Source organism: Jaculus jaculus, chromosome 10, assembly GCF_020740685.1.
Source record: "Jaculus jaculus isolate mJacJac1 chromosome 10, mJacJac1.mat.Y.cur, whole genome shotgun sequence".
NCBI lineage: Eukaryota > Metazoa > Chordata > Mammalia > Rodentia > Dipodidae > Jaculus > Jaculus jaculus.
Window position 1 is genome coordinate 43,891,774 of NC_059111.1, and position 27,192 is coordinate 43,918,965.

A 27,192-nucleotide genomic window follows, 5' to 3' on the forward strand; every position below is an offset into this window, starting at 1 on the left:
GTTTTTAAGAAGTGTACAAGAAGTTTCACATTATTTTTATAAATGGAGATAACTATGTACAAAATAAGTAAAGTACATATGACAAATTTCCATTTCATTTACATGTTCAATGAAGTATCCTTCCAAATAGCCAAGATACAGAAAAAGAAAACCTAAGCATCTGTTAGAAGATAAAGATTATAGAATATATAAAATATTAGAATACTGTGTAACCCTTTACTAAAAGGGCATTTTGTTGCTCTTGATAACGTGGATGGACCTGGAAGACCTGTCCTATGTGACATGAGCCAGACAGAATAATAATATGGCCTAACTTCATGAATGTAGAATATAAAGTTAAGCACATAAAGTAGAGAGAATTATGTTGATTACCATAGGCTGAAGAGGGGAATGGAGGAAACTGGCTGGACTGCAAAATGCTAGGTAGACAGGAGAAACATGTTTTTTAGATTTATTACACAGAAGGTGACCATAGTTAGTAAAAAAAAAAAATTGTGCATTTCAAAATTGCTATAAGAATAACTTTTAAAGCTTTTAATTATAAAAATAGAAATATATGAGGCAATAGACACATTATTTAGTTTGACAAAAGATATCCATATGATTAAAGCATCCAACTGTGCTCTATGAATATATGAAATTATTTTATCAATTAAATAAATACTAAAATTAACATAACTGACAAATTTTTATTATGCATTGTATATAGTAGCAGGTTGTTACTAAACAGTGGGAAATAAAGAATTAATACATGTGAGTGTTTTATCATATAATTTATCACAGGGCATCAGCAGTAGAAATCCTCTCTGAGCCATTATCTGAGTTTGTTGTAATGTAGTCATAGAACACAACAATTTTTTAAAATTTGAAAATGAATTAAATTTAAGTGAATATTAGCTTGCAATTCTGGTTGTATCAGTGTGTTTTTTTGTTGTTGTTGTTTGTTTGTTTTTTTGTTTTTTGAAGTAAGATCTCACCCTGGCTCAGGCTGATCTGGAATTCACTGTCATCTCAGGGTGGCCTTAAACTCATGGTAATCCTATTGCCTCTGCCTCCTGAATGCTGGGATTAAAGGTGAATGCCACAACATCTGGATATATCAGTGTTTTATGACATTTTCACTGCTTTCTTAATTTTGAAATATTTTCTATATTTATATCCCTGAAGAAACAAAGAAAAATGAGGATTGGACCTGACATCTGATGAAGAAATAAACAAATAGCAATTCAGAATCTCCTATTTCCAATATATGAAGAAAAGATCAATGAGGAAGAAAAATATGGTAGCAAAACTAATTGAATCAATTAAGACAGAAAAGAGTGAGGACAGAGTGACAAAGTTTAATGACCTGGAAGTTCAGAAACGTGAGGTGATTTAAAAAAAAAAAAACAAAAAAACAGCTGAGTCCCTAATCTGACATTGAATCCAGTGTTCTAGATTAGTAATCAGTGTTGCATAGCACCTCTTTTTTCCAAGAAGAGAATTTTAGAAACTGGTTACAAGCAATGGATCTGACATTTGCAGAAGAGAAGGAGCCATGGGTTGCCTTTCAAGGAACCAGGTACTACTCTGTGGTTGAAAACAATGAACCCTGAGGCATGCGTAGCTTAAAATCGTCTTTACTATGGGAAATTTCAAACATGTTAAAGAGAAATAAAGGCCAGAATAATGAACAATTCTGCTTTGATCACCTCAGTATATGTTCGTTAGCAATGGATACCAAGATTGTGACTGCTACTTGTCCAACATTTGTTTTCATTTATAGCTTCTGAAAGATGATTACCAAATCAGACACTTATTTTTCTAGCCACCTGACTACTACACAGCAGGCATCTAATTATGTTTGCTAAGTAAATCAGTTGATCCATGAATACAACATTATCCATTTGGCCAACTCATTCTTCTTCCCAGAAAATGAGTCTTCCTTTGACAAAGTGAATTTTATATATGAATGTGATTCTAGGAAGTTCTAAATGGAGCAATATTCCATTGAAACATACTCAAAGACAAACACTTAAAAGATAATTTATTATTCCTTTCTGGATTGTGCTTAAATGAGAGAATTTTGAAAAACAGAAGTCTTCTTAAAGTAGTAGGAACTGAAGAACCCATTGGATGTGTATGTGTGATGAAATTAAAATGATCAATTCTGTGCTCTGAGGGGCAATTTGTTGCTCAGACATCAACCACTGAACCAGCATAAAGTCAAAATATACCTTTTGGTAGAAATATCAGGTCTCAATCAATGTAATTTAATCTCTTTTGATGGTGACTTAATACTGTGTTCTAGAGTCCATTGCTACTATGAAATGTGTACACATGTGTATATTTATTTTAGACAGATAAAACCAACAAAGAACATTTCCTAATTTTTGCCATTTATTTCCCAAACAATGGCCAGCTAGACTTATCTGGGACCATATGAGCAACGTTCTAATATAGTTGTGTAAAATGTGAATATATAATACCACCATCTGTAAAATGTCAGTTGAAATGTGATATCTTCAGTCACCTAAATATTAATTTTAAGCCACACTGGCTGGCTACTTAAATATTTGATGCATGATGTTCTTAAAAGCACTCACCATTTTTTTTTTAAAAAGATTAAGGGTACATGTACTTTTAAAAGCTGCAGCTTTTGGATGGAGAGATGGCTTAGCCATTAAGGCACTTGCCTGTGAAGCCTAAGGGTTCATGTTTGATTCTCCAGGTCCCAAGTAAGTCAGATGCAAACATGCTAGATCTCATATGAGCACAAGATGGATGCATGCATCTGGAGTTCACTTACAGTCACTTATATTGGCCCTAGCATGCCAATTCTCTCATTCTCTCTCTGATAAAAATAATTTTAAAAAACTGCAGCTTCTCTCAAGTTCAATGTTAATATTTGGAAGCAATTACAATCAGAATAAGCCTTAAGTTTACAGAGGAAAGTAAAGAACTACTTGTGGGAGATTTGTGGCATAAATGAGGGTGAGACACAGACCATCCCTGAAGGAGCTCATTTGATCTGCCTCTTTTTATCACATAATGAATATAACATTGTAATGACTTTAAAATTTATATAATTTAGCTATTAAATTTTAGTATAGGTAGCAGTATTATTTAACTATTATAATATTATTGAATTAGACACAATTCTATTTCAATAAAGGAAAAGTTATATTTTCTTCAATGAGAACCTAACTGGTGATTTTCATTTCAGAGATGGGACTATCTTAGGTAGAACTTAATAAACCTCACTGCTACGTCCACGGCGACCTCGCCTGTGTAGCAAGCAGAAATGCTTCTGCACTGGAAGAGAGCTGAGGACAGAGGGCCAGCACTCCTCGGAGGGATGCCCCCAGTGACCCCTTGGCAGTCAGTTACTGTAAAGGTTCCTGCTGCCCATGAAGTCACGACGACCTAATTGCTGGCGCCAATGCTGTTTCTTTCCTGCTTTCTTCTAGCTGTTTGTCTAAGAACAGCTAATTCAACACTTATTAGTAATCATGCACGCAATCAGAATACAAGAAACAATCTAAGCATTGAATGTGCCCCTCCTATGATTAGGGCAATGGAGGAAATGTATAACTCTATTAGGAATAAAAGATTAACTCTAGAACAGTTTTTAGATGGTATAGAGTAGAAACAGCTTATGATGTTTTAGAACAATACTGATCCTGAGAAAGTGAAAGTAGAAATGTTAATCGGTAATGTTCATTAGAAGTATGACAGTTCTACAGATAGGGAGTTGTAAAACTTAGGTTTTCCCACCAGGAAACTTCCTGGGGGGTATGTTCAGCACTTGATCAAGGGCTGATAGTAGACTCCCAGAACTGGGAACTACCTAGATCCACTCCCCTATGAGGGAGGATATGATGAATTCGGTAATAGATGAATGAATTATAAAGGAATAAGGAGGCTATGGCATTCTCTTCCATTTATGAAACGCTTAGCAAGAAAGCGTAAGCCTTGGTGTTTATACAGTCCTTGGGGTATAACAAATAAGTAACCTGTTATTCACCTTACACCTAGTTTCTGTTTGTATAATGCTATGATCAATGATACAAGGCGTCCTTCTTAAAAAATGGGTACATTCCTGCCTGATAAACATTACATGTATGCTTACAATAGAACAATACTTAAGATTGTTTAGATTAATGATTTCTGAAGTCACTTGTTGGCTTGCTAAGTTTCCCTGTGTAATCTGTATAAAATCTTCATGAAACCTTCAGTAAATTGCAGCAGCATATTCAATTTGAGTGTGTCTGTCTGTCATTTCCTCGCCGAATCCCGAGTTCTCCTTGAGCCTTTGCCCTTGTTCTCCCTCGGTCCTGATCTCCCCGAGAGTCAGTCCGCGGCACCTCACCAATCATTATAACGAGAAAAAATTAACAATTTTGGAATCCATTTTGAACCTGGTACTTGCCCATTGTTTACCTACAAATTATACTAAGCAGTAATCTTCAAGGAATTGTACCATGTGTTGCTGAGTATTAAGAGGTCTAGAAGACAAGTCTCTTAAGATTTGCAATATTTTTCATGGCTTTTGGCTATAGGTACATTCTTTAAAAATTGCTTAGTATGGAGAAAAATGTAACTAATAGACACACATTGTTCTCACTTGTGATAAAACAGACATCTTGATTTTATAAATGCCATTAAAAGTTGTATGGCTGAAGTTATAACACACAATCATACACTGACACATTCATGTGGATTTATTGGATTGGTTCATGCCATTACAGAATCTGAAAGGTTCCATGATGGTCATTTGTAGGCAGGACATCCAGACAGGTCAACATGTTTCAGTGCCAGAAGCCAATGCCTTGGAAGCCAGAAAGCCCAGGCTCCAGCTATATTCCAGGGTAGCTCAGTCACCCCCTCTAACTTTATGCTGCAGAGCCAGTCAAAGGAGCAGTGAATAAACTGTACCCATTAATCCACGGAGCTACTCAATCACTTACCCTATGGGAAACTTTGACTTTTCACTGTTGCCCTTTCCTCAACTCTACTGATGGCACACTTAGCACTCGGCTCCAACACTAGAAACTGCTACTTGCTCTTTAAGTGCTAGATTCAAACAGCCTTTGTGCAGTGTCCCACCTAATATTCACAACTGCCCTTCTGTGGTAGTTTAAATGGATGCCCCCAATAGATTCAGGAGTTTAATTCAAGCTTTTAAGTTGGTGTCACTGTGGGTGGATCCTAGGGTCCAGCCCTAAGGTAGGGGGTGGATCTGAATTCCCATCTAAAGACACACAAAATGATTGATCTATGCCTAGGGCTACTGGAGTATGCTTACATGTGCTGGTAGTGGTTGCTTTTCTCTCTGATTGAACCTGTAAAAGGGGGCCAGCTTCTCTTACCATTTTGGAACTTCCCTTGGATCAGTAACCTTCAATAAATTCCCTTCCTTCCATAACTGCTTCTGGTTTGGAGGTTTGTCCCAGCAGTATGAAGCTGACTGTGATACCTGCCAACTAGGCATCATCAGCTGTGCAGTAAGGAATTGATATTAACTGGCCTACTATTAGTCACCTAGCAAGCATTTAGCAGTTTTCCCAAATATGTGCCATTATCATCTTAATAAAGACTGTCATTCTATGTCCCTCACTAATTTTATTTATTTCAAAGTTGGGCATAGTGTCAATATTCTTAGTTTCTTAGGCTTAGTGTTCTATCCTTTTTTTGTTTTCTTTTAGAAAGGAAATAGAAGTGCTATACTTGCTTTCATGTTGCCAGTGGTGTGTCCATCTGCAGTGTAATAAACTTGGTGTTAGTGTCTCATAGCTGTTGTCAAACATCACCACATTTCATGAAATGTACTGAAACAGCACAAGGCAAATACAGAATTCTAAAGCAGCAGCATCTGTGTTATACTAAGGCCTTGAATTCAAAACCTCTGGATTATAAACAAGTATGAATATAAATAGTACCAACAAGCATAGGTGAGGCATCTCTAAGGCTAAATCATCTACCAGTACAAAAATGCACAATATTGGGCAGGAGAGATTGCTCAGTGGTTAGGGTGCTTGCCTGAGAAGCCTAAGGACCCATGTTTGACTCTCCAGATCCCTCATAAGTCAGATGCACAAAGGTGAGGCAAGCACAAGCTTACAATGACCACTAGGTGGTACAGGCATCTGGAGTTCAATGCCAATTTGCTCTCTCTCTCTCTAAAATTTAATAATAAAAAAAATGAACAGTACTAACAAACACAGGTAAATATCCCCAAGACTAAAACATGTATAGTCTTATGAATACCAAAACACATATATTATAATTTTTTAAGTTATACAGTAGTTCAATTGAAATAGTATCTAGAGATAGTTTGGATCAAGAGACTGGGAATATGTTTTCTCAAAGATCAATTTACTGATTAATATTAATCTTTAATTTATCTTTATTTCTATTAATTTTACTTTCTTCCTCCCGAAAACTACCACGGGCATTTTTTACTTTTAGGGTTAATATGCTTATAAAGTTACCTGATAATTAAAGCAAATCACAGAAGATGCTATGAAAATTCCTGTCACCATCTTTTAAAAGTCTCCTCCTCATGTAATCTTATCCAATGCAGAGCAAGAATGACAGTACCTTTGAGCAGGGATGTCTTTGCAAAGCACAATTCAAAGAATCTTGGTAGGCCCAGGGTAGACTTGCTACTGCATGCAGTTTCCCAGGAACAGAGGCTCAGAAAGGCCTGAGCTCATTTTTGACAGTCTGATGCAGACATCTTGAAATCCTTAATACTTTGTACCTCTATCTTGTAATTTCAAGTCATGTGGAAAATATAATACAGGAAGGACATAAAGAGGTAAGTGCCATATGAGTGTCTCTTACCTATTCTGTATCACCCTACTCACATAGAGTGATATCTCCAGAACATAGAATTTTGATTTCATACTATGTGAGAATTCAGGATTCAAAGTGAGTATAGGCAATATGTTATATCTATGGCTGAGTAAGCAGGGATGTTCATAGTCCAGATATGTTGAACTTTCCATAGAAACCACAATAGGCTTTGATGAAGAAAGAAGTCAGTGACATTCTAGGAAATATGAACCACCAAGCAATATCCTTTCTTAGTCTTTTGTAGTAAATCATTGTAGTAAATCATTTTTTTTTTTTTTTGCTGAAATCTGTATTTTAGAAGAAGAAAGAAGATAGAATTCTGTTGTAGTTTGAATGTGAATATATACCCCCCAATAACCTGAGGTATTTTTGATTAAACTTGAAATTTGAGACTCCAGCAGCCTTTGGAAGGACTGTAGTCCACACCTGCTGAATATGGTTCTCTGGCAGTTTGTGTTTGCTGACTGTTAGGTGGTGTCTCTCTGCTCTGAATCTATGAAGGGAACTCAGCTTTTTCCACTATTGATTGTGTTTTCTCTGGATTCTGTAAGCCTGAAATAAACCCTTTCCTCCCATAAACTGTTTCTGGACTGATGTTTGTCCAGCAGTGTAAAAGTAATTGCAAAAGTAAAATTGGTACTGATAAGTTGGTACATTGCTATGACGAATCTGACCCTGTAGGTTTTGGAACTTGTGGGCAGGAGGAATGTGGAAGGACTTGGTACTTTGGACTGGAGAAGACTTGCAGATTTGGACAGAGAGCTTGATGGACTAATTTGGCAACAGTTTGAAAATATGAAATGCAGAATGAATTGTGGACTGTGAAGGGTTGGATTATGAACTTTTAAATGGGAAATAGAAAACTTTGTTGGGATTGGACTACTGCAAAAATGGCTGGCTGTGTTCTTTTGCTTATGCCCAGAGAATTTGATCAAGGTTGAGTTTAAAAGTAATGGACTGGAGTGTTTGGTACAAGGAATAGAAGAGAAAATTATGAAAGATGTATGTTTTATTACAGGAAAATTCAAGAAAGTTTAAAGTTACTTTAAACAAGGAAGTTTAAAGGCACAGAGACTAGATTTAGGTTTCTTAAGCTACAATTGTTGATTCTACAAGAGTGGGCCAACTATTCTTCATTGGTTCAATGGAAAATATCCCTGAGGGTGAAATCTACCTAGGGAAGTCTCAAATGGGTAATACAAATTCTTTTGCAAGGAGGTTGCTTAAAGGAAGAATTGTAAAAAAGTAACCTGCTCTTGAAGGTCAAGGTTTGTTTCACCCTAGATTCACAAAATTGGCTATGCTGATGACCTTGTAATGGTATGTATGCAGAAGTGGAACATGAAGTGAACCACAGTTTGTTTGTTTGTTTTTCTTTTTCTTTTTGGAAATGGCTCCTGGGAAAAGTGAAACAGTTGAAATCTCTGCATGGAGACCCAGTACAGCTATTTCCATAGCAACTGAGACGTGACATGTGAAACAGGGTTGCTGGGATCCTTATGTACAGGCCCAGTAAGGCTATTGTGGGAAGATGAACCTGTTCCCATTGCTACTATGATGCAACAATGGGAAACAGAGTTGAAATCCCTGTATGGTAACCCATTAAGGCCAGTATGTGGAGCTATGAAGATGAACCATGGTTTGTAATGTAGATACAAAGATGTTTTAGATATAGCAGACTGTGGAGTGGCTACCAGCTGGAGGATGAAAATTGTAATGCAGAGACTTTTGTCACTGGATATGGGTATTAGCCTTGAGCTACAGATGCTGAATGTTTACCTGTTGGTTATTATTTGTATTGGTCCAATCTCTGCTATGCCTTTTTACACTGAAAAGGTTTACTTTGTGCTATTATGGGTTGGAAGTAATAATGTATATTTTGATCTTACAGGATTCACAGTTAAGAGACAGTCTTAAATCTTAGATGAGAATTTGGACTTTTGAACAAAAGTTAGTAAATACATAGGGATTTTGTATAATTAAATATAATTTTCTCCTTATCCTGAGGATATGACAAATGGTTTTACTTTTTTTTTTTTTTTTTGGATATATTTGACAGAGAGGAAATGGGAAGAGGGCCTGGACAGGCCATCACAAATGAATCTTCTGGGTTGAAGAGACTTCTTAGAGTGATTATGGCACTTGTCTGCAATGTCTATAGCCAGGGTTCAATTCCCCAGTACCCACGTAAAGCCAGATGCACAAGGTGGTGCATGTATCTGGAGTTTGTTTATAGTGGCCAGAGACTCTAGCATGGCCATTGTCCCACTCACTTCCTCTTCCTCTCTTTCTCTCTCTCTTGGTCTTGGCAAATAAATAAAATATATTTTTTAAAAAGCCTTCCTCTTTAGTTTATCAAATGGAATTTATCTGCATTTTCTCAGAAAAGAGTGATCTACATGACAGTTATCCTGGAAAAGATCATACCTTAAATGATGTTTGGATAGTTGAAAAGTTGAAATAACGTCCTCTAAGTGACTTATTTACTCTTGCTGACAAGACAGTACTCAAATGTATGGATCAACAGGTTGTTTCTGAAAAGGTTTTGAATCTAAAAATAAATATAGACAAATAATTTTCTGGAGGATTCTAGTTTTACTATTTCACCAAACATTTATAAGAAAATCTAAAGTAAGTAAGTAAATAAATAAACAAATAAAAATTAAAGTATCCTGCTATCCAATTAAAGGCCTATTGAAACTGAAATTTTAAAAATCCCCACCATCCTTTAAGGTTGTATTTGTGAGAAGCCTGTTTCTCTGAAAATATTAAGTAGTGAGAACTAGTTTCATTATTTAGTGATCATTCCCCAAAGCAATCACAAGAGTAACAAGTGTTTCAGCACAATAATTTTCATGCATTTTAATGTGAATACAGGGTATTTAAAAAAATAAAGAGCTAATTTCATTATGAATAAATTTACATATGGTTAAGATTTACTTGTTAATTCTGGAATCAGAATTTTCTTTTCTGCTCTAGAAGCTTCATTCGTTTACTATATTCTGTAAAATTTGAAAGGTTTGAAAAAAAATTCTGTGTTTCCCACACATTTATTAAACTTTTCATTTAAATATGCAGACTCTAAGTCAGAAAGCCAATGTTATGGCTTTTAGTATTGGAATTAAATCTTTGCCAAGGATAAGAGTTTGGAAAAGGATAGTACTTCCATTTAGTCTTCAGTGTGAGAAGGATATATCATAAAAGGAAAAAGAAATTATGCATGCTATTGGTAAATATTTGCTGCAGTTAAGGACATGAAAATGAATGAAGAGAATCAAATCACTTTACTGGAATATTGATTAGAAACATCATACTAAATTATTAATTCCTAGCATTAACAAAAATGTAAATGAAGTAGGCAAGCATAGGGAAATGGCTGGGAATCTCAGAACACTGCTTGGTTTGAGCAGTAAACACACCCATTCCTCACAATGCAAATAGCAATCTGTTGGCAACTTGGGACCCTCAACTGCCTGAAGCTGTACATTAACCCTGGTGCAAACAATGGAATAAGTTTCTCCTTCACTGATAACCATAAATTACTCCCACTTTTATGGTTAGTTTTTATGTAAAAATGTTCTTAGATATATCCTGTCTTTTGGGGTCCTTACAAAATAAGACAAACTGTGTCCATTAAGAGAACTTTTAGGGAGGGACCCCCCAGTTTACCATCTTATGGCTATGCATAATTAGGTGATTAAAATCAAATGCATCGTGGGCAGGGACATGTGCAGTAGAAAAGAGCTTATATAACTCACCTGTCAATCAAAACAGCTAAATACTCCCCTTAGCAACAAGCTCTTCCTCTAGACCCCATAAAAAGAAGTTCCAAATAGTAACATCCTGATCTTTGGCAGTCTAGTTCATGGAGCCAGCTGCTCTCATCTAGAGTAACCCCCATTTTGCTCCACTGCTTTATTTTCTAACAAAGTTTCATGATGCTTTACTTACTGGCTGCATCTTTTCCAGTTCTTGAATAAGATTCTAACAACCTGGAAATGCTCAGAGATTAGGGATAGCAAGATGTTATATTTTAAGTAAATATTCTTCACATTGATTTAGATGAACATCTTGGGAAATAAGCAATATTTAGTCAAAAATTAAAAGGCCATTGTACCTAATGACAATTCTTCGTTCTTTCTCATTTTTTTATGATTTAATTACCTTTTTTACTATGAAAGGATAAAGCTAACCATTGGAAAATGCTTTAAAGTCATTACTCTTGGGAGAGAGAAACATCCCTTCATGATAAAAGTACTACAGAGACTGGGAATAGAAGGAACATATCTCAACATAATAAAAGCTATTTATGACAAGCCTACAGCCAACATATTACTAAATGGGGAAAAACTGGAAGCTTTTCCACTAAAATCAGGAATAAGACAAGGGTGTCCACTGTCCCCATTTTTATTTAATATAGTTTTGGAAGTCTTAGCCTTAGAAATAACGCAAGAGACACACATAAAAGGGATACAAATTGGAAAGGAAGAGATCAAGTTATTATTATTTGCAGATGACATGATTCTATACATAAAGGACCCTAAAGACTCTACTAGCAAACTGTTAGAGCTGATCAAAACCTACAGCATGGAGCAGGATACAAAATAAATACACCTGATATTCGATAAAGATGACAGAAATACTCATTGGAGAAAAGACAGCCTCTTCAGCAAATGGTGTTTTGAAAACTGGATATATATCTGCAGAAGGATGAAAATAGATTCTTCTCTCTCACCATGCACAAGAATTAAGTCCAAATGGATTAAAGACCTTAACATCAGACCTCAAACTCTGAAACTGCTAGAGGAAAAAGTAGGGGAAACCCTTCAACATATTGGTCTTGGCAAAGACTTTCTGAATACAACCCCAATTGCTCAGGCAATAAAAACACAGATTAATCATTGGGACCTCATGAAATTACAAAGATTTTGCACTGCAAAGGACACAGTGAAAAAAGCAAAGAGGCAACCTACAGAATAGGAAAATTTCTTCACCAGCTATATATCTGATAGAGGATTAATATCTAGGATATACAAAGAACTCAAAAAGTTAAATAATAAGGAATCAAACAAGCCAATCAAAAAATGGGCCATGAAGCTAAATAGAGCAATCTAAAAGGAAGAAATATGAATGGCATATAAGCATCTAAAAAAATGTTCTATATCACTAGTCATTAGGGAAATGCAGATTAAAACTACATTGAGATTCCATCTCACTCCTGTCAGATTGGCCACCATCATGAAAACAAATGATCATAAATGTTAGTGGGGATGTGGAAAAAGAGGAACCCTTCTACACTGCTGGTGGGAATGCAATCTGGTCCAGCCATTGTGGAAATCAGTGTGGAGGTTCCTAAAACAGCTAAAGATTGATCTACCATATGACCTGGCTTTAGCACTCCTAGACATATATCCGAAGGAATTATCTCATTTCCTTCGAAGTACATGCTCAACCATGTTTATTGCTGCTCAATTTATAATAGTTTGGAAATGGAACCAGCCTAAATGTCCCTCAACTGATGAGTGGATAATGAAGATGTGGCACATTTATACAATGGAGTTCTACTCAGCGGTAAGGAAAAATGAAGTTATGAAATTTGCAGAAAAATGGATGGATCTTGAAAGTATTATACTAAGTGAGGTAACCCCGGCCCAGAAAGCCAAGAACCACATGTTCTCCCCCATATGTGGATCCTAGCTACAGATGATTGGGCTTCTGTGTGAGGAGGAAAATACTTAGTAGCAGAGGCCAGTAAGTTAAAAAGGAGATATAAAGGGAAGAGAAAGGAAGGGAGGAGGGTACTTAATGGGTTGGTATTGTATATATGTAAGTACAATGATTGAGATGAGGATGTAATATGATGGAGAATGGAATTTCAAAGGGGAAAGTGGGGGGGGAGGGAGGGTATTACCATTGGATATTTTTTTATAATCATGGAAATGTTAATAAATATTAAAAAAATAAAAAATATGTATATATAAAATTTCTGATCATTGATTTTACCAATCTCAGTAGGGCAAATTTTTTTAAGTTGATGTTTGTACTTTGGTGCTTGCTAAATGTATAGCTTGGGAGAGACCTGGACTTCTTCATTCTACTTACTGTCAATTCTTCAGCTTGAATTAGAAATTCTGAATGACAGTGGTCATAGTCTACATAACCTGATATAACAGTATTTTAGACTGGGTCACTTATGACAATTTACATACAATTCTAGAGGCTGGAAAGACAAAATTCAAGGTGCCAGCTGACTTGATATGGTATAGGATTGTTCTTGCTCCACAAATGGCATTTTCTTGCTATATCCTTACAAAGCTGTGAAAGGAAGAAACTTGTTCCTTGTAAATCTTCAGTGAGGCACTAATCTTATTACTGAGGGATATGCCAGTTATACTTTTCATTGCTGCCAAAATCAATATAAGTGTAGAATAATTTGTTTTGCCTATAGTTTCAGTCTATTATGCTGGGGCCAGCAAGGCAGAGCTGCTCAGCTTGTGGTGGCCATGAAGCAGAGAGAAACAATATGTTTGCTTCCTTGCCTCACTCATTTTCTCTTTATTCAACCAAGTGCTCTTTCTATTTGGATACTTCCATTCACAGCACCTTTTCTCACTATAGTTAAACTCCAGAAACACACTCACAGCCACATCCAAAGATGGATTTTTCTAATTTTATACTTTTTATCCAAATAAGTTAACAATCAAGATAACCATCACAAGGTCTCTTGCTTTTTCCTTACTCATGCAAAAAGTCTACCTACCTTTTTGTATAGTTGCATTGGGAATACATGAATTTTGGTGGGATAGCAAGGATCCTGAAAGGCATATTAGTGTGATCCTGCCACTTGCACTAATTCTTTCTCCTGTAATTTTGTGGTCTGTCCACTGCATGTCTTACAAAGATTTACACATGTAACATGGAGCATGCACTCTTTGATAAACATTATTATTCCAAGTGCATATTTACTTTGCTAGTCACTTTAGCAATGTGGCAGGGCATCTAGTTTTTTTTTTTTTAAAGATTTTATTTTTATTTATTAATTAGAGACAGAGAGAGGAAGAGAGAGAGTGTGTGAGAATGGACATGTCAGGCCTCTAGGCACTGCAAATGAATTCCAGGTGCATGTGCCATCATGTGCACCTGGCTTACATGGGACCTGGAGAATCGAACTGGGGCCCTTAGGCTTCACAGGCATGTGCCTTAACCACTAAGCCATCTCTCCAGCCTGGCATCTAGTTTTTATTATGATGTATATTCTATAGGATAGGAATTAGAAATGAAAATTTGTAATGATACTCAACATAGGAAAAGTTGAAAGAATAGTCCAGTGAATGCTTCATATAACCTATTAAAATTACAGAATTCCTAACCTTTTTAAGGAATTTAAAGATCTATATATGAGCTTGTTTATTTTCACAAGGGCTCAGTAAAGTAGTCCTTTTAGCATCCTTAATTTATGATTGATGCATGTGAAACATAGATTATACAACTCTGAGTCACAGGGATGATACATGGTTGGTCTGGGATTCAAATGTACAAGTTGTCTAAGAGTCCATGCTTATTGACATAAATGCAAGACCTCATTCCAGTTATTAAATGAATTATGTGAAAGCACATCTTTTAAAAATCATTTGAATCTAAATTGCATTTAATGTAGGATAAGGGTGTATTTTAATATTGCTTACAGGGTGGACTCTGCCTACAACTGTGTAGAATGATACTTGACAGGTTTTGGGCAAGTAGAAAAGCAAAGCAGAAATGGGAATCTTTGGGAGCAAAGCCAAGGGAGTGATGAGAAAGCTGAGGAAGACATGCAAAGTGTTTGGACCTATTCCCAGATATGTTGGAAGAAAGTAAATCTTTTTTCTATGGTAGTTGAGTACTTTTCAAAAACTTCTCAAGCCATGTAACCCAGTTTTTCTACAAAACTATCATACTAAACTATCCCTCATTCTGAGAATATAGAATCACAATCATTGAAACACAATTGAAAGATGAAGACCCTGATATAGTTGCTCCAGCCCAAACTGCAACCTCACTTGTGTATATGTACAGCTATAGGACTAGTGTATATACATGTGTAACTGCAGCTGTAGGATAGTGATAAAGTAGAAGGATAATACCCAGTTCAGATTCAGACAACTGGGATGTGGTTCTTCCCTTTTGGCTAATACTGTTTAAGTCTTTTGAGTTCGAATTTCTTGTATTATACTTGTGGTTTTCAGTGTCCAATTCAGTTATATTATTTTACAGTTCAGTTTTGGAGCAACTACCCCGTGAGTCATCTTGAAAAGTTTTGGACCAAGCACTCTATGTAATATAAATTTGTTGACAGAATGTGCTGTGGTTCTTTAGCTGTTTCAAAGGCTTTCCTATCTATGGATATATCTCATTTTGTAATGTTCAACATTTGGTAACAGTGTTACCTCATCATACCAATGATACTACCTATGCACAGTGAGATAAAATGTTAAAGACCCAATGTGTAATGGAGAGAAGTCTGAGATCCAAGCCTTTGATGTTTAGGTCATATCTAATTTTTTAAACAGTGTTTGAGTCTTATAAAGTTTTATAGGTTTTATGCAATCCAAGTTTTCGTTATCTGGAGTTATTTCTGTTCAAGTTAATGTATTTATTATCTATGGACTCCCAGATTTTCTATCTCATGACCAGTTATTTGTGCAGCTAAATTTACTCCTATTTGTCTAGAGATACTATGTGTTCCAGCAATAATTGTGTCAATAGTAGGAAACATAGATAACCAGTGAGTAATATAATTGGAAAGACTACTGTAGCATTTACCTTTTCAGGACAAAATACCTGGCCAGAAACAGTTTATGTAAAGAAAGGGTTTATTCAGGTTTATGATTTCAGTGGAAGTTTCTTTGACAGAGGCATGGGGATAGGGAAACAGACACTGAACAGCATATCTTGTTATATTAGCTAGGAGGAAGCACCAAGTGTGAGCTAGTTTTGGCCAGTGGGGCTGGACTAATAAACCTCAAGGTCCAACCCCAGTGATATGCCTCCTCCAACAAGACTCCACATCCTACCAAATCCACCAGCTAGGGTTTAAATATATGAGCCTTAATCATAGACACATGAGGCTCTGAAAGATGCTCTGCATTCAAGCCACTATAGCTAACAATGGGGCCCTTTATCCAATTCTATCACTCTTTATTGTTTTTTTACTAAGTCCTGAAGTGCCATAAGATCACATATTTTTAGGGTCTTGTAAAACTACAAAAAAGCACAATTAAAGTGTTTCCAGAGGTGATAGGTCATGAGCAGAAAGCAGTTCTGTCAGGGGGAGGAGCAGATGATAGGGGGAGTATGTCATGGTTACACCTCCTTTAGAGGAGGGTTTTAGGAAAGGTTTGCTGGGGTGATGAGCAGGGATGACAACCTCAGTAACATGTCAGAAGTGGCGTGAACATGGGATGGCACTGAAGGTAACAGGCCAAGAATAGATGTGGCTTACTTCAGAAATATGCCTGGGGCCACTTTTCATTTTTTTCTTCTACACAATGTTTGCCCTTGGAAGTTTATGAGAGTATTATCAGAATAAATAAAACATAAAAATGTTGACTTTTAAGGTCACAGACAATAAAGATTCCCTAACAATACCTCTATCTTCCTTCAGTCTCTTTTTATGCTGCTTCCTCCTATTTTCTTTCTTTTCAGATGAATTAGTGAAATATGTCTCAATAATACTGGTTCTAAGAAGCGGAAATAAAAGTCAAAAAAAATGGATTCATAGCCATTAATATCTGGGGAATGCTGGGGAATTTAGCCCTTGGAGATAAACAACATACAGCAAAAAAGTGACACATTAAGATTTGCTAGATTCACTGTTTTATGAACTTATTTTCCTGTGGACTTTCCCTCTTTGAAAAGTAATATTCTGTACAAAGCTCTGGGGAAATTATGCATGACCTACAAAACAGAACATAACCTGGTAAAGTTTTTGTTCACATCTTGCTTGATTCTATTAGCTATTTTAGGTGATATAGATGTCAGTTTTTAGTTATTTATATGTTTTGGTTGATGAATTTATATTTGAAGATTCACAATATACTTCTTAATACTTCCAAAACAATAAGTACAAAAATGATCAGTCCTCTTTCTTCATCAAATATTTTTTATCTACTTCAAAATTAAGCAGTTAGTTGATCTTGCTTTGGGAAAGATACTAATATTAGAGGTATTATACAGAAAATACAGGCTAGTGCCCAGCTAGACATTTATTTCATTCATGTGCTAGATGATTAAAAAGAACACGAGAACCTGGTGTGGTGGTGCATGTCTTTAATCCCAGCATTTGGGAGGCAGAGGTAAGTGGATCACTGTGAGTTGAAGGCCACCCTGAGACTACATAGTGAGTTCCAGGTCAGCCTAGACTAAAGTAAAACCCTACCTCATAAAACCAAAAAAAAAAAAAAAAAAAAAAAAGAACATGAATAATTAATAGACAATTCTGGTAGCATGAAATAAATTAGGGATGACATATACTATCATTTTGTTCTTTCAGAAAGCAAAGTGGCCAAAAACTATTTTCCTCCCATTTTGTTGCAGAAAAATATTTTAATTATCTTCTGAAGGTGGAGGTGGTTTTCACTACAGATATTTACACATTGGAGGTGACTTTCAAGGGTGGTGGCAAGTCAATGAGGGACCTGAGTTCAGTGTTGTCCTTTCTCTAACTATATGTGTAAACATAGTTGTATAACTTGCCATCAATGCTTTGATTTTTATTCAGTATTAGTATATTTATACATTTAATAAAAGTAGGGAACTAAGATTTGACATGAATTTTGTTTTATGATGGTTTAAATTTGATATCACCTGTGGCCAACTCACGATACCTTATAGAAACATGTTATACTGTGCTATTAACAGAAACAGTGCAAATAAAATATTCACTGGTAATATACAAATAAGCAGGAAAAAAATTACCTGACAACATGCAAATAATCACTACAAAGACTTAGAAAATTGAAATATTCATTTTATTTTATCATATCCTCCTTCTTGTTGTAATGGGCTTCATATATATATATATATATATATATATATATATATATATATATATATATAACTTTATATTTTCTCGTGGTTTTATCTAGAGCCATGTTTTCAGAGCTCATAAGCTGATTATTGCCAATATGGTTTTCCATCACTAAGTTCTTCTCTGAATGGTATGCTCACAAATCTAATCATGAACTTAGCACAGTCATTTAGCTCTGTAATAGACATGTAATAATTAACATATCTAAAAAAGAAATCTTAGTTGTCTAGTACAATTCTTGTGCCCAGACTTCTCACTTAAAATCTTTCCATTTTGTACATAGTACATACACTCTTCCAAGCCCTGGAATGCATTATTATTGAATGACTTTGTCTCCACAGATGAAAATCACAAACAACTCTGTTCCTTATAAGTTTTAGTGGTATGACTCAATTCTATGCCACCATAATTTTTTCTTGTGGAACATAGCTATTAGCCAGTATTTGCTGGTTCTTTTTTTAAATTTTGTTTTGTTTATTTTGATTTATTTATTTGAGAGCAACAGACACAGAGAGAGAAAGAGGCAGATAGAGAGAGAGAGAATGAGCGTGCCAGGGCCTCCAGCCACTGCAAACGACCTCCAGACTCATGCGCCCCCTTGTGCATCTGGCTAACGTGGGTCTTGAGGGATCAAGGCTCGAACCTGGGTCCTTGGGCTACACAGGCAAGCGCTTAACCACTAAACCATTTCTCCAGCCCTGGTTCTTCTTCTTTTTAATCATTTACTGAATGATCTCCCATATCAGAAATGGAGTGGTCTTATAAAATCACAAAATAGATCATCTTGTTCTTCCATTTTATATTCTGTAGTAGCAACCCATTAAATGTAGGAGCAAATTCAAATGTCTTTCCTTGAAGCACTGGGTTATATGTACTTACATATCCTTCCAACTTTATCTTTTAACCTTTCCCCTTCTCTAGTGTTCACACATGCCAACAACCATGTCAGCTTTGCAATAATTCTATTTCAGAGGTGAACAATGACAGAAACTTTTTATTAGTTTTCTGCCACAGCATGACATCATAGATGACCTTCGTATGCACTCTATAGAGATAACTCTTGACAATCTGCCATTCATGTCTTAAAGCCCTGGATAACCTACTTAAACCATGCTTATGTATTTTCACTTCCTCATTTCCCCAGATCCCAGACTGTCTTGAGTAGCTAATGTTATCTTGTAGTGGCTAGGATGGGGAGTTGGATTCATTTGTGGTATAGCCACTGGTAGGTATCAATTCCATAGTATTTTCACCCATGATTATGAAAGAAACCTTAGTTTAGTTCAATGTGTTAGGAAAAAAAACACAAAAGAAAGTAAGATGAGGAATAATGGGAAAGAAGAAAGGTATTAATGGGAAAGGGAGGGTGATAAAAGAGTGCAATTAGAATAAATAAGACCAAAATATATTATATATGCATATGAAAGTGTCAAAAATGGAATAGGTAATTAAAAATATAAACTGACCCACTAGTCAATATGCACTTTAAAATATTTAAATTGCTACTAATAAAGAAATGTACTTGGACACAGAATAACTCCTAGCATTTTAATTCACTTTCTTTGTTTTTTATTAGTTTTGTACTCAGTGAATACAGTCAGATTGGTACCATTGTCAGCCTCTTCCCTGTCCTCCCCCATCCATAGGGGCCCTTCTTGTTGGGGAATATGGGTTGTGCATTGTGGGGTTAGCTATTATTTATGGGTAGGAGGAAATGTCTCTGTGTATCATGACCCAACGTGTGGCTCTAACATATTTTCTGCTTCCTCTTCTGCAAATGTCCCTGAGCCATGTTTATTAGTATGCTAAACAAAATGAAAATGGCCAGATAATTGTCTAAGTAAAACATTACTGCAACATCATATTAATTACATAAGGATGGAAATACTTATAATTATGAAACTATTAAAATCTAAACATGCCTTTGTTTAGGTCCTATGAATGCTATTTATTATTTCCTTTACCCTATTACAACCTAGCCATACCTAAATACCCATGGTCTTCAAAAGGTACTACCATATCCTGTACCTTTGCACTTTTGCTCCACTTCTTTCTTCTGCCTCAGTAGCTCACCCAGGAGAGGCAAATATCAAAGACTTTCACAAACTTGTGTTCTGTGTCCTGTGACCTCCCACACTATGGTCCTGGATGATTGATTCCTTTCTTCTCTAGACTGTTGGAATACAATTCCATGTAAAATATAATCATAAGAAAGTACTTTGGTCATATTATCTTCAGTGTTGTATTACAATTTTTTTTTATTATTTACAACTCTTGTCCTCCCAAAGGACTGTCAGCTTCTTGACTTCCTGAACTATGTTGGACAAACATCACTGTAAATACCTGTAAGGATTACATTTTGCGTCCCTTGAATTTTTGGAATCATAGAAAAACTATGGGGAGCAACTGTATGAATGAACTCTACAACAAAACTGTGGGAATGAACTATCAGAATTAAATATGGGAATAAACTATTGGAAAGAATTTTGTAAATATTTCTTAAGGACCTTGCAAATAGTTTTTCCAAGATTATTGTTGTGATCTGGTAAATTCCTTATTTACCTTAAAGTTAATTTTACAACTACAAAATCCACCCACTAAAGCAGTGTAGCTAGGTTTCCTCTGTCTTGATGTACCTGTGGTCTGAACAGCACAGATGGCCAATATTGACAAGGAATGTTTAGAGATGCTTATTTATCTTAAGCTATGTTCTTTGCCAAATTTCCTCAGAATCCAGGTTGGATTCTTGAATCAGAGCAAGCTTACAAGCTTAAGAAATGCTGATCATAGCATTAAAGAAAATGAGGTCAGTAACAATGGGCCTACATATCTGTTGAAGACAAGAGGTGGGCTTGATGTGATTGCTTTAATGTCAGAGTCTATGTGTGTTCTGGATCAGCAGAGTCCAAAAGGTTATACCCTTAAATTCCTCCTTTTAACAAATATTTAAATATTATCCAAAGTCCAAAATCCCTTGCCCTGTGCTCATACAATGTAATAGTTGTACTAATTGTTCATGTATTACTGGTTTTGGGCTGTTCAGTAAAAGTGCCAAAGAGTACCTCTGTGCAGGAGAAACCACAACCAGAGTAAAATCAGAGCAGTGGCCACAACAGGCACAGTGGACTTACTAGTGACTTAAGTTAAACCTCTTTTCTTTTTCCTTCAGGATGCTACTATAACCAGCTACCCACTATAGGCCTGGATATCCAGGAATTACTTCTCCCATTTCGGAGGCACTGTTCCTACAAGCAGTATGCCCACTTCTGGATAGGAATATTCCAAAAGTCAATCTTCTAAATTGAGGGCTGCAGTGGTTTGATTCAGGTGTCCCCCATAAAGTTAGGTTTTCTGAATGCTAGGTTCCCAGCTGATGGATATTTGGGAATTAATGCCTCCTGGAGGGAGTGTATTGTTGGGGGCGGGCTTATGGGTGTTATAGCCAGTTTGCCCATGCCATTTTTGGCATACTCTCCTGTTGCTATTGTCCCCCTTATGTTGGCCAGGGGTTGATGTCCACCCTCTGTTCATGCCATTGTTTTCCCCAGCCATCGTGGAGCCTCCCCTCATGCCTGTAAACCAAAATAAATCTCTTTTTTCCAGAAGCTGCTCTTAGTTGGGTGATTTCTACCAACAATGTGAGCTGGACTGCAACAGTAAAGTGGTACGGAGGAGTGGGACTGCTGCTAGATGCCTGTGTGGCTTTGGCCTTTTGAAGCTGATTTTCAAGAGGAATGTGGGAGGATTTGAAACCTTGGCCTAAGAGATGCCTTGCAATGCTGTAAGTACAGCCTGATGGACTATTCTGGTCTGAGCTGCAATACCTGAATGCAATAAGAACTATGGACTGTGAGGTTTGGTTTATGAGGGTAAGGAAGAGCTTTGCTTGGACTGGGCTAGCAGTTTGTGTGAGAAGCTTGCTCTTATGTCCTGAGAAGTTGTGCAGGGTTGCTTTGCATAGAAATGAACTGGTGTGAGCAGAGGGATATGACACAGAAAGAAAAATCTTTGGGTGAAAGGTTGCCCATTCAGGCTACAACTGAGAGATTAAAACCTTTAGACTGGGCTAGCTGACCTGTGCTGGGGTAACAGGAAGAATGTCGATTCTTTTGAAGGGGCCTGAGTACTCAAGGAGTGTCCTGTTCTTCGAAGTCTGCTTTATTCCCTTCCCCCCGGATTAACAAATTGGCACCCTACCTGGTATTGTGGAGTATAAGAAATGCAGGAAAGAGAGGGTCATTGAGTTTGTAACACGGTCTTGTGCATGGTCAGTGTGAATCAGGTTTGCTGTTTGCCTGCATGGAGACCTCATGGGACCATGAGAATGAACCATGGATTGCAGTGGAGACCCAATGGAAATGCCAGGATCAGGAGATGGTTGCCAAGGAGAGCTGCTGGCCTTGATGAAGTTTTCTAGGACTGTGAGTAGCCTAGGTGGAGTGGCAAAATTGGAATGCCAGAGACTTGTTGCTGGTTAGAGTTATCGGACTTGGAGATTTATCACTGGCTAGAGTTGTTGGACTTGAAGCTACAGAGTTTGATGTTTGCCCTCGGTGTTTTAAATGTTATATTGGTTGAATGTTTCTTTGTTATGCCCAATGCCATCTTTTGCAGCATGAATATTTATTCTGTGCCATCACGGGTAGTAAAAGGATGGATCAGGACACTAGGTATTCCACTCTGGCCCGCACAAGCAAGCACCCCCTCCCCACCAATTACAGGCTTGCATATGGGACACTGCAAGGAAAACTGCATGTGAATACCTCCCCACACACATACAGGCATTTTTTAAAAAAATTCAATTCCCATGTTTCACAATAAGCCATATAGAAGACTTTGAAAAATTCAACATGGAATGTCATTTATTTGCAACATGGTAGAGAAGGTTGTTATCCATTTGTACAAATGAAATCTAGTGGGAAAACACTGCTATACATATCCAATATAAGCAGTCTTGATTTCAGTTTTCACAAAACAACATGAAGGGTATTTGTGAGCACATTGTGGTCAGTTAAAATTAATCCCTTTGTATCCATCTGATTTTAGAAATCATAGCCAATAGCATCATCATAATCACATAAGTTTTGGACATTCAAAGGTGGGTCATTTTAAATTGGGGGCTTTCCTTTTTGGTCAGTGAAGCCAGCACTTACTTGCTGAAGTGTGGAAGAGTGATAAGGTCACACCCATTATTCATGATAAAGCAACCCGGGAGATGAGTTTGTGCTTCATTGAAGAATAGTCAGCATGAGGAAAGGTGGAAGAGGAGTGTATGAGTTCATAAGCACAAGTAGGTGTATACAGAGCCCAAAATGCCTTGTGTAGCTCTTCATGAAATTCTAAAGAACAGGAACACCACATATCATATATTTTGAAGTGGATAAACAGCATTAAAAGTTTGTAACTGTGTTAACTGAAACAGAATCCATCAGTCTGCAGTTTAGCAGATAACTAATATGTATTTAAAAATCTATGCATTCTAGTACATCCCTAAGGTGACTTTCCTCATTACTATAGACAGTGCTCAGAACACTGCCATCACATACCCACTACTAACTGCCTTCCTTTTATTAAGCATCCAAAGAATGATTTTCTAATCTCAATACTAGTCCCTTTCTGGAGATAGTCCCAAGAGAATATTAAGTAATATTTCTCTGTATTGTGTTCAGTTCCCACAAGAAAATTCTGCTCTCTCTGATGAGGATGATCACAAAGCAACTGACAGATACCAGTCATATACTACACCAAAGTGATAAAAGGAAATGGGGATTCAAACTAAATTTTACAGACATCAGATTTTTGTTTTGTTTTGTTTTTGGTTTTTCAAGGTAGTGTCTCACTCTAGACCAAACTGACCTGAAATTCACTATGTCGTCTCAGGGTGGCCTCAAACTCATGGTGATCCTCTTACCGCTGCCTCCCAAGTGCTGGGATTAAAGGTGTGTGCCACCACACCTGGCAGACACCAGATTTTTGTATGCCAAGCAGCACTAATAAAACAACTATTGCTTTTTTTTTTTTTTTTTTTTTTTTTGGTGTTTTGAGGTAGGGTCTCACTCTAGCTCAGTCTGACCTGGAATTCACTATGGAGTCTCAGGGTGGCCTCAAACTCAAGGCAATCCTCCTACCTCTGCCTCCTGAGTGCTGGGATTAAAGGCATGGGCCACCACACCCGGCAATTGCTGCTTTAAAACCCACAGTAAAATGTAAATGTTTTGTGAAGAAATTTAATACATTTAAAAGACATTCTCTGGGCAGATAATCATAAAGTATGTCATAGTAGTAATTTAGCTCAAATTCCATTTTACTGTACCAATAATTTTGTTTCTGGTTCAATAATTTCTCACTTCATTGAATGACATGAATGAATTTTTTGATGGGAAGTTTCATTGTAATTTAAAATAGTTTTGCTTGGTTGCTATAGTATCTAAACTCAGAATATGATAATTTGGTTGCATTTTTCATTCTCTCTCCCTATAGATACATGGAATATGCGTGCATGCATGCATGTATTATATATGTATCCATTAATTACTTTGTCTATCCCCACTCCCTTAGAGCATTTATTTCTTGCTGGGCCTGATTGTTTTTAATATTCAAAGATGAGAATAGACAGAGATTGGAATAAGACAGCTAATTCATTTGTTTCTTGACAGTTTGCCTCACCAATAAACAATAGGAGGAATATGAGAGAGTCTAATATTTAGAATTAATCATTAATTTGCAACCCTTACTTTAAAATGCAGTATATAGTGATTTTTTTTTTTTACAACTATCATTGGTACTTACCAAATAGAAGCATGTGAAGCTAATGTGTATGTTACAGAATTTATGGTAATCTGTTTCCAATACACTGAAAATTTTAACTTGATGCCAGGAAACATATAGAGACAAATTTCCATTTCTGACTTTGCATATGAAGTTAAGTTGTCTTATAGAGTCACTGATTTCAGATACAAGGAAAAGAATAAAATCAAAACTCCCTTGATTGTGAACAAAATGAATCCTGTAAAAAATTTATAATGAGCAAACTTTCTTATAGTATAAATTTTAATCTGAGATCATTCACCTTCCTTAAAACTTAATCTTAGTGAATATAAACTCATTAGTTAAATATGACAAAAAATTTGAAAATGATATAAAGCCCATGAGTTAATCCTTATCATGCATTCATTTCCAGGTCTTGTCTCCAGAAAAGAGTAATAATGATGCAATTATGGTAACAGTTTTGAGAACACTTTTGACGTTTTTGAAATTTTTCTGTTGTAGGGATTTCCCTAAGTGATTTTTATATTACTCCTTTTGTAATCCCATGGAAAATATATTAATTGTGTACTTATTTTACTGAAGAAAAACTGAGGGGCAAAGAAATTGTCTTCAGTTACAAAGCAAGCAAGCAAGGGAGTTGGATCATAAATCAGTCAGTGGTTCTGAACCTAAATCTCTGAGTCATTGGGAAAGTACTGTACACAGGAGCCGCTTTCTACAGTCTGAATCAGGATCCAATTAAGCAGTCATAATGCCTTGAGCAATCACCATCATTGTGCCTTAATCTTCTTTCTAAAATAAGGGTAATAATGTCCATCTTTCAGGATGGGCTGAGAATCCACTTAAATTTTGGTTGTATAAAGCAGGTAGGATCATAGTCTATTCATGATGAACAGTTAACAAATGAAAGTTATTATGTATTAGAGTAGTTATCTCCTCTACTAATATGATATATTTTATTCTGTGAAAATGACAGCATAATAACAGCTTTCAGAAGAGTTTTAAAAAATGAACAACATGCTTTAATATTGGACTTTCATTCTAAAAGTAAAATACACTCTTGATTTTCCCTTACCAATCAAAAGGTTTGTAACTGTGGAAGAAACTAGAACTATATTCTGAAACCTATGTGAGAAAAAGAAAAATGTCCTAATATGCAGAGGTAGGAGAGCAGGTATAGGATATAACTTTTATAAATTGCCCGGTAAATTGTTAATATACCTACTGAGCCTGGGAGTCCTCTGGGATGCCATGATACTTTATATTCTGAGATCATGAGGGCCAAAGATTTTTACTTTGTTTTAAACTTTTTTTAAAGTTAGCATATAAAGTGATGGGTTTCATTTAATTTGGTCTTATTCACCCTCTTCACATAGTGCCTTCCACTGAGCTTCTTCCCATCTTGTTGTTCCCCTTCATTCCCTATCACCTCCCTTCTTCTTTCATGTCATATGGATTCCTTTTCCCTCTTTTATTTCCTCTCCAATTCCTTATTATCTCTTCTTCCTGGTGAGTTATGATCCCTACTACTACTTAATGGGAAAGCTGATGGCAATAACAGATACAGTGACTTCATGGCAGTTCCAGTGGTAAAAGAGGACATTTGTGTACTTTTTACTAAAAAAATCCCATCTTTTTCACAATATTCATACAATATGCCATGATCATAGTCCCCTCCCACAAACCTTCACTGAGTCCTTTCTTCCTATATAGTTCCTCTTCTATTTTTCACAGCTTTTATCTATGTAAAAAAGTACATTCTGTTCATAATTGTCTCTCCTCCCTCTCCACCACCCCCTATTCCTTCCTCTGACATCTTCCTCCATCCAACTAATACCTCTAATATTTTTAATTAGTTATGAATTTAATGCATGACCATATTGAGTACTTGTCATATTTCCATCAAGTGATGTTCTTATATTTTCTCTCCTCCATCCCTAATCCATCCAGGGCTGTCCTCATTGGGGTCATTGGTGTTCCTTTCTGGGTCATGAATGTTTCAGTCAATCTCTGTGGGAGTTGGGAGGGGACAATGCACTCTGTGGCTCTTTCAATCCTTCCACCAGTCTTCAACAAGGTTCCCTGAGCCTTGGTGGGTATGTCATAAGACGACTTTGGTAGTCAGCTCTCTGCAATCTCAGAATCTTTGCTTTGATGAGTTTTGAGTGTTCTCACTGTTTATTGCCATATCCCTGGAGCTGGTTGTGAGGTTAGCAGTGAAAGCAGCACTCATGTTTAAATTATCACTTCCCCTGTAATGTCTCATGGGCCCTGAAAGATATGATAGAGGAAGATCTTTGTATGCTAGGCAGCTAGCTATCTTTTCTTGTCTGGTTCTCCCCAGTTTTTACTGCTGTCTGTAGAACAAAATACATTCTCCAACCAAGAGTGAGTGGAGCATAGATTAAGGTGAATAAAACTAGTCACTTGACAGACTTTTGATTGTATATAAACACTCTTCTTGGTCAAAAGCCAATGGGTGCTTCTCTCTGCAGGTTATGGCCTTCCTATCCATG